Here is an 8,464-nt window from a genome sequence, read left to right as displayed (position 1 = left end):
TTTTTTTTTTTTTTTTTTTTTTTTTTCTGTTTTCGAGAAGCTTCTGGCTTGTGCTGTGATGTCTTCTCTCTCTGACCTTCTTTGACAGTCTGAGGCAACCCAACAACTGTTCCTCTAACTCGGATACTGGTTCTTCATTGCACAAGATTCATGCAAGACATGGTACCTCAACAGAATGAGTACTAGAGCAAGGTATTTTCGAGAGATGTTTTTTTATTATTTATTTATTTACTTGTTTGTTTATTTATTTATTTATTTTGAATAAAATGTATGTAATAAGATAAAACAAAAACTAGTACATCAGAATTGGGCAAAAACAAAAGGAAAAGATCCTACAAAAAACAGAGATCTACTTGTTTACATGCTCAAGAATCCCACAAAAACACTAAACTGGAAGCCACAATATATATGAAAAGGACCTGGAGCAGACCCATGCAGGCCCTGTGCATGCTGCCTCTGTCTCTGTGGATTCATGAGAGAGTTGGTCACATTGATTTAGAGAGCCTTGTTTCTTTGGGGGGGGTGTCCTCCATCCCCCCCTGGTTCTTATACTTTTTCCATCTTCTATTCTGTAGGGTTTCCTAATCCCCGAGGGAAGGGATTTAATGGATATATCCCACTTAGGGATGAGTGTTCCACGGTCTCTCCCATTGCACGCTGCCTGGCTGTGGATCACTGTATTTCTTCCTATCTGCTGCAGGCAGATGTTTCTCTGATGATGGCTGAGCAAGGTGCTGTCTATGAGTAGAACAGATGTTGTTAGCAGTAATTTTACTGTTGTTTGTTTGTTTGTTTGTTTGTTTTTAACAAAAGTATTTGGTTTTTACCCCAGGTCCTTGGCCTACCTAGTCTCAGGGTTTTGGTCACCCAGTGTCACATAATGGGCTCCATCTCACTTGAGTGGGCCTTAAGTCAAATCAGAAATTAGTTGGTCACTCTCACAAGCTTTGTGCCACTGTTGAACTAGCATATATTGCAGGCCATTGAGTTTGTGGATGAGTTGGGGTTATGCTAGAACATAAGGGTGAAGGCTCACTGTAGGCACAGCTCAGCTTCTCCATATTCAGCAAGTATTGTAGGTGTTGTCCTCAGCAATAGAGCCTACAGGTGTTTGTAGAGAACAACCTATGTAGTTTTGGCAACATTCTGCATTGTTTGGGGATGGAGAAGCCACTCAGCTTTATGAGGTCCCATTTATTAATTATTGATCTTAGTGCCTGCACTAATGATGTTCTGTTTAGAAAGTCGTCTCCATGCCAGTGCAGGCAAGGGTATCCCAACCTTCTCTTCTGTCAGCTTCAGTGTGTCTAGTTTTATATTGGCTTATTTGATCCACTTGGAGTTGACTTTGTGCCAGATAACAATGGCTCTATGTCGATTCTTCTACATACTCACATCCATTTGCTGAAGATGCTGTCTTTTTTTTTTTTTTCAGTGCATATTGCTGACTTGTTTTTTCATTAAAAATCATGTGTCCACAGATGTGTGGATTTGTCTCGATCTTCAGTTTGATTCCATTGATCAACATGTCCGGTTCTGTGCCAATACTATGCTATCTTGATTACTATAGCTCTGTAGTACAACTTGAAATCCAGGATGGTGATACCACCAGCACTTTTATTAATAATAATAATGATGATGATGATGATGATGATGATTGTTTTAGTTATCCTAGGTCTATTGTGTATCCATATGATGCTGAAAATTGTACTTTCACGATCTCTGAAGAACTGTGTTGAAATTTTGGTGGAGATGGCATTGAGTCTGTAGATTGCTTTTAGTAGGATGGCCATTTTTCCTATAGTGATCCTACTGACCAATGAGAATGGAAAATCTCTCCATTTTCTGATATCTTCTCCAAATTCTTTCTTCAGTGTCTTGAAGTTTTTAATCATACAAGTCTTCACTTGCTTGGTAGAGTACCCCAAGATATTTGATACTATTTGGGCTATTGTGAAATTTATTGTTTCCCAATTTTTTTCTTAAGACCATTTATAATTTGTTTATAGGAGGGCTACTAATTTTTGTGAGTTAATTCTGTATTCAGCTACTTTGTTGAAAATGTTTATCTACTGTATGTGTACATAAAACCTACCATTTAATCCACAGACCACATACAAGTTTCACCAGTTGTCTAGTGATGTCTATCAAAGGAAAAGAATCAACTTCAGAGCCCCATGTTATTATTTTCAGTTGTCCACTGACTGGAGTCTTCTATTTAGAACAACCTCTTCATCTCTTCTTGACCCCCAATGGTCTAGCACCTGAAGATTATAGGTCATTTTGCAAAACTTCCCCAGGTTGAGTTAGATTCACATGATTCCTTCCTTGAGTTGTCAGTGGTGGTGTTAGCTGTGACAATGGGATTGGGGTGGTGTTTGTCAGGCCTCCCTGCGCTAAAGAAAATTCACTTTCCTCTTTAGAACTAGTATTGTATAGAGAGGCACTTCAAGACCATGTAAACATCATGTCTTTCATCAAAAATTTTGCATATTCACTCTGTGAGCTCCTGCCTTGTATGTGTGCACATGCATGTGGAAGCCAGAGGTTGATGGTGGGTGTCTTCTTCAACCTTCATTTTTGAGACAGGACTCAGATTGATTGGGTCCAGAACTCACTGATTGGCTAGGCTAGTTGGCCACCAACTATCATCTATCTCCTTTCTCTACCCTCATCTCCACCTATCACTACCCGCAATGCTAGCATTACAGACACAGGACACCATGCCCAGCTTGTGTATGGGTGCTGAAGATCCAAACTCCGGTCCTCATATTTGCCAGCAAGCACTTTATTTGCTGAGTCAAATCCCAGCTCCCTTTTCATTGAATTTTAGTTTCTGATTTCAGCATCCATTTTTATGGATGAAACCATTACTAATGGCTTAGTATTGCTGAACTTATAATTTCATGGCTACAAATTCCATAAATTGTTGAGTTTTTCTAATGATTAGTAGGCTTGGAAATCTCCAACCAAAAAGCCTCAAGAAGTTCTGTTAATTTAATTAATTCTATTAATTTCTTACTAAGTCTCCCGGAGGGAATAAAAGTTCTTTCTTCTCCCAGATATTAGTTTACTCAAGCATGTGTAGATTCATAGCTTCCTATTACATTCAGTAATTGTTAATGTTACTATAATTTCTTAATTGATATTTCTCTTTTTAAATGATTATAGATTGATGTGCAGTTTAGCAATAATATGAGGGCAGACATGGGGGCACATACCTGTAATCCCATTATGAAAAGCAGAGACAGGACTAACAGGAACTCAAGCCCAGCCTGGCTATGTGGGAAACTGCCTCAACTTTTCTCCTCAAAAACAGAAGAAAGAAAAGGTTGGACAAAAGGAATAAAGGGAGGGAGGGAGGGAGGGAGGAAGAAAGGAAGGAAGGAAGGAAGGAAGGAAGGAAGGAAGGAAGGAAGGAAGGAAGGAAGGAANAGGAAGGAAGGAAGGAAGGAAGGAAGGAAGGAAGGAAGGAAGGAAGGAAGGAAAGAAGGAAGGAAGATGAGAGAGAAAAATGCATATGAAAAGATTCCCTGTGCCCTCTACCTAGCGTCTTCAAATGCTGCTGGCTTTCGAAACCATAAGATAACATTATTGCATGTAGTTTTACTCTCTGCTTCCTTTACTCGGGGAAAGTGGCTGTGCTACCAGCCCCCACCTGGCTTCACTTGAATCCTCAGATAAAAGACACAGACAGTTGTCCCTTTTCAACTTGCCTTAGGACACAATTGCTGGGCACTACTATCTCCTGCCTAGAATAGCATGCCTTTATCAGTTTCTTATCTCAGTCTCTCCCACCTGCCCTAAACTTCAGTTGCTAAACTCCCCTGACCACCCACCTGTGGGAGCCTGTGTGGCTACTCCATTACAGTTGCCCAGTTCTCCTCTCTTCAAAGCAAGGCAAACTCTAGCTCCTACCTTGCATCTGCCTCTTTGCCCCCAGGGACCTGGAAGTCCTTCCTGTCCTTTCCACTCAGCATTTGGCCCATGGCTTTCTTTAATGACAGATCAAGAACCAATTGGACCAATTCGCTAGCAATTAACGAGCAATTAGCAAGCAACGAAGTTCAATTCTCTATAATTTGTTTATAGGAGGGTACTTAGCATGAGAACCACCCCTTACATAACATTATAATCAGAATGTGGACATAGATATAAACCAAAGAAAGACAAGTTCCCTCAGCTCAAAACCACTCTTGGTGCATGTCATAGCCACACCCCTCTCCCTTACCCTCCCAACACCTAGCATCCATGTTACTCCATTTATATTTCAACAATATTTTCATACAAGAGAAGCTCAGAGTATTTCTGTGTCAATAATTTCAGGATGATAAACTGATTTCCTAAAGGTTATTGTATTTAAGACCTTTCACAAATATATAGAAATAAGTAATAGAATCTACAAGATACTTACATATAGCCCAGAGGGAGGCTACATAGACATACATATAGAGACACAGAGCTAAGTAAAATAAAAAGAAATCTCCCCTACAGGATGGAAGCCAAACCACAATCTGCTGCACATTATGTAACAAACAGACACATTTTCAAATAACAAAAAAATCATAAAGATATCTTAATAGAATTTTAAAATTCAAACTAAATAAAACCACAACCTTCCCAAATGTGAGTGTGTGATAATGGGTTCAGGGCAAGGAAAGAGACTCACAGCAGTGAATTTGCTTATTGAATCTTTACGCATCAACCCTTTAAGACTCCATCTTAAGAAACTGGGAAAAATAAGAACAAACTAAACACAGAGCAAGCCAAAGAAGAATAATGAAAATTAGAGCAGAAATCAATAAAATTAATTCTAGGACATTAGTGTGTGTGTGTGTGTGTGTGTGTGTGTGTGTGTGTGTGTGTGTGTGTAGTGGGGATCAATTAAGCTAAAAGCTGGTTCTTTGTGTAGGGGAATCAACAAAATGGATGAATATTTAGTAGGCTTTAAAAAGAGTAAAGTAGAAGTTAATCAGACAAGGAAAAGGAGCCATCACTACAGACGACATGGATGTTAAAAGAGTAGTAACAGAATATAGTTAGCAACTTTGCCCACAGATTTGAGAACCTAGTTTCAATGGTCTAATTTCTCAAGAGATAGTTTGCAAAATTGAGACAGGAAGAAATAAAAAGATCTGGTATGTTTCTGTTAGAAACACTGAACAAATAATCTGATCTTTTAAAATAGAAAACATCATGCCCCCATGGTTTCCAAAAACAGAAAACTGCACCAATTCTCTATTCTCTCTCTCTCTCTCTCTCTCAAGTAGGAGAGATAATACTTCCTAATTCATCCTGTAAGACCAGTATTACTCTGTACCAAAATCAGATCTTACACAAAAAGAAAACTACAGTATTTTTTGATCACTGATGCAAAAATCTTCAACAAAATACTAACAAAGTGAGTTCAAAGTATATAAAAATTGAGTTATACAGAATGAACAAATAGCCTGCAATCTGGGAATGCAAATGTGGCATTCATTCATTCGTAAATCACTCATTCATGCCATCTCTCAACAACTTAGGAAGAGTTTTCTCAGCATGATAAGCAACAGTTATAACAAAACTTACAGGTAACTGTTAGGAACTTGTTATGTCTGAAACACAGAGGGACATGTTTGTGTCTTTCCAGAGTGTCAGAATTTATTGAATACCCAATAAGTTCTCAGATCACACTGATTTCTCTGGCTGCAATTTTCCAAGTGTTTCTAATTTCCCTTGAGAGCTGGCCATTGGTAATCAAAAGTTCTACATTTCATTTCTTACAGGTCATACCATAATACACAAGCACACAGATTATAGAATAGTTAAGGAAGTATAAATGAGGTTGCAGTTCACAGAGGCTGTCCTGAAGTCCAGACAGAGAACTGATATGGAAGAGTCTTCAGAGGAAGGGTGTATAGTGGGCCAGATGAGAAGCCCTAAATGCCACAGGCACAAAGTTGTGGAGGCACAGAGCTGCTAGATCCATATGGCAGGCCATCTGAAGAGGGCTGACTGTCACAGGCAGATGATACTGGTGTTTGTGCTGGTACAGGGGAATAGGATCAGTTTCCCCCTCTATTCTGCCAATTTTCCTGGATGGTGTTTGTGATGAGTGATTGGGGAGCTCTCAGAGAGTCTGTAATATTTTTGATCCTGTAGTAACCCTTATATTATAGTCAGAATGAGGGATTCTTACTGATATGATTAATACTCATAGGTCTGCTGTTTCTTATATGATTGGGTACACTTTCCAAGTGCTATTTATTATCATAAACTAATCATCAGTTAATTCCTTCTTGTGTCCAGGCAGATAAGATTGCTTACTTGGGTAAACAGGTCAGAGTCCTTCTTTCTTGCCGGGCAGTGGTGGTGCACACCTTTAATCCCAGCACTTGGGAGGCAGAGGCAGGCAGATTTCTGAGTTCGAGGCCAGCCTAGTCTACAAAGTGAGTTCCAGGACAGCCAGGGCTACACAGAGAAACCCTGTCTCGAAAAAAACAAAACAAAACAAAAACCAAACAAACAAACCAAAAAAAGAGTCATTCTTTCTTGACACTTACTCTTAAAAATGGATTAACTTAGATCAAAGTCATTGTTTCATAAAATTGAGTCACATTCAGTGAGACAAGACCTTAAGATGGATATTCAATGCAGCAGAAGGTAACACAGAGAAGTCTAGCCTGCTCTTCTTACTAATAAGGCACTTTCTGATGAAAAGCTAGAAGCTTTTCCCTTAAGATCTGGAAAAAGGCAAAAATATACCCCCTCGTCACTCCTTATCAATATTATAGAAGTCTTAGCTAATGCAATATGAAAAGTGTAAAAAGACCATAAAATTAGAATTAAAACAATATTTATCTGTATATGGTATAGTCTCCCATATAGAAAATCTAAAGGAATTGATAAAGAAAAGTCTTTCTGTAGCTGGTTATTATAACTGTCATTTTGGTTTCTTTTCTATTGCAATGATTAATATATTCTGACAATTTTAAAAAGAATGGGTTTGTTTTAGCTAACACTCTTAGGTTACCTCCATCATAAGGAAGTCAAGGCAGCAGGAACATAAAACAGCTAGTCACATCACACACAGTCAAGAGCAGAAAAGCGAATGCATTTATGTTGAAGCTCAACTTATTGTATCACTCTTATAGAGTACAAGGCCAAAGCCTAGGGAATGGTGCCACCCATACTGGGCTGAGTCATCCCATATCAATTAAGATTAGTATGAAGACAACCTCCCTCCCCACATATGATATACCCATAGCCAACATGACCTAGATAATCATCTATTTAAATCTCTTTCCTGGTGATTCTAGATTATATGAAGTCAATAATTAAGACTATCGCAGAAATAACAGACAGCAGCAAAAATCCAAACTACTGATAACACCAAATACTGGTGATGATATGGAACAATGAAAACTTTCATTCACTGATGACAGAGACACACAATGGTGTAGTCACTTTTAGAAGACAGTTTGGCAAATCCTTATAAAAGTATAAACATACTCTAAACATGATGCAATTGTCATGACCCTTGTTATTAACCTAAATGACTTAAAATGTTATTTCCACAGAAAGGTCTACACACAAATGCTTGCAGCAGTTTCATTTGTAGCTGCCAACACTTAGAAGCAGCTAATATGATCTTCAGCAGGTGAATGTATAAACAAACCATGGCACAGCTTGACCTAGGAATGCTATTTAGCATTCAAGAGACATGAGCCGCCTATCCATGAAGACACACTGAGAAACCTCAGCAGCATATTCCTAAATAAGAGAAGCTGAAAAAGTTGCATACTGCAGAATTCTAACCATGACATATTCTGGAAATACAAAAGTGGGAAGGAGTAAGATGATCAGCGTTCACTAAGGACCAGAGAGGAGGGAAGGGCACACTGATGGAACAGGGAAGCTAGTGAGGAGAATAGGCTGGGCTGCTGCAGGGAATCTCAGCTTTCAGCAAGTCTCACCTACCACGATTCAATGAACCTATTCTATATGATGGCTTCTGAATGTTGGATGCACTTGCCCAAAGCCATAGCATGTGCAGCACCCAGAAGGGAGCTGTAACAGTGCACCATTGCTGGTTCACTGATTGTAAGAAAGATGCCCACTTAAGTACCCTCTGTCAGTAGTGTGGAGTTCAGGCATGTGGAGAGGTTCTGAGGCTGAGAACTTTTCATTCTTGCTCTCAATTTTCCTATGAATCTGAAACTGCTCTTTAAAAAAAGGACGAGCCATCCATGTGGCATCTTCCCCTGCTTAGCTGACGTAGGGACCTTTATTCTGTTGTCAGTCTGATCTTCATCTGTGACGTTCTAAGTTTTCACTCCCCACTTCTGAGCACCAGCAGTTCATGTATCACTATGTTTGTTGTCTGGTTGCATCTTTGAGCCTCTGAATCTATCATCCGGCTATGGACATCATCCACAGCTTCCTGGCATCCCTACTCTGGTGAACCTTCATCTGTCTTTCA

The sequence above is a fragment of the Mus pahari genome, chromosome 6 (assembly GCF_900095145.1).
Source record: "Mus pahari chromosome 6, PAHARI_EIJ_v1.1, whole genome shotgun sequence".
NCBI lineage: Eukaryota > Metazoa > Chordata > Mammalia > Rodentia > Muridae > Mus > Mus pahari.
This window is presented reverse-complemented; position numbering follows the sequence as displayed.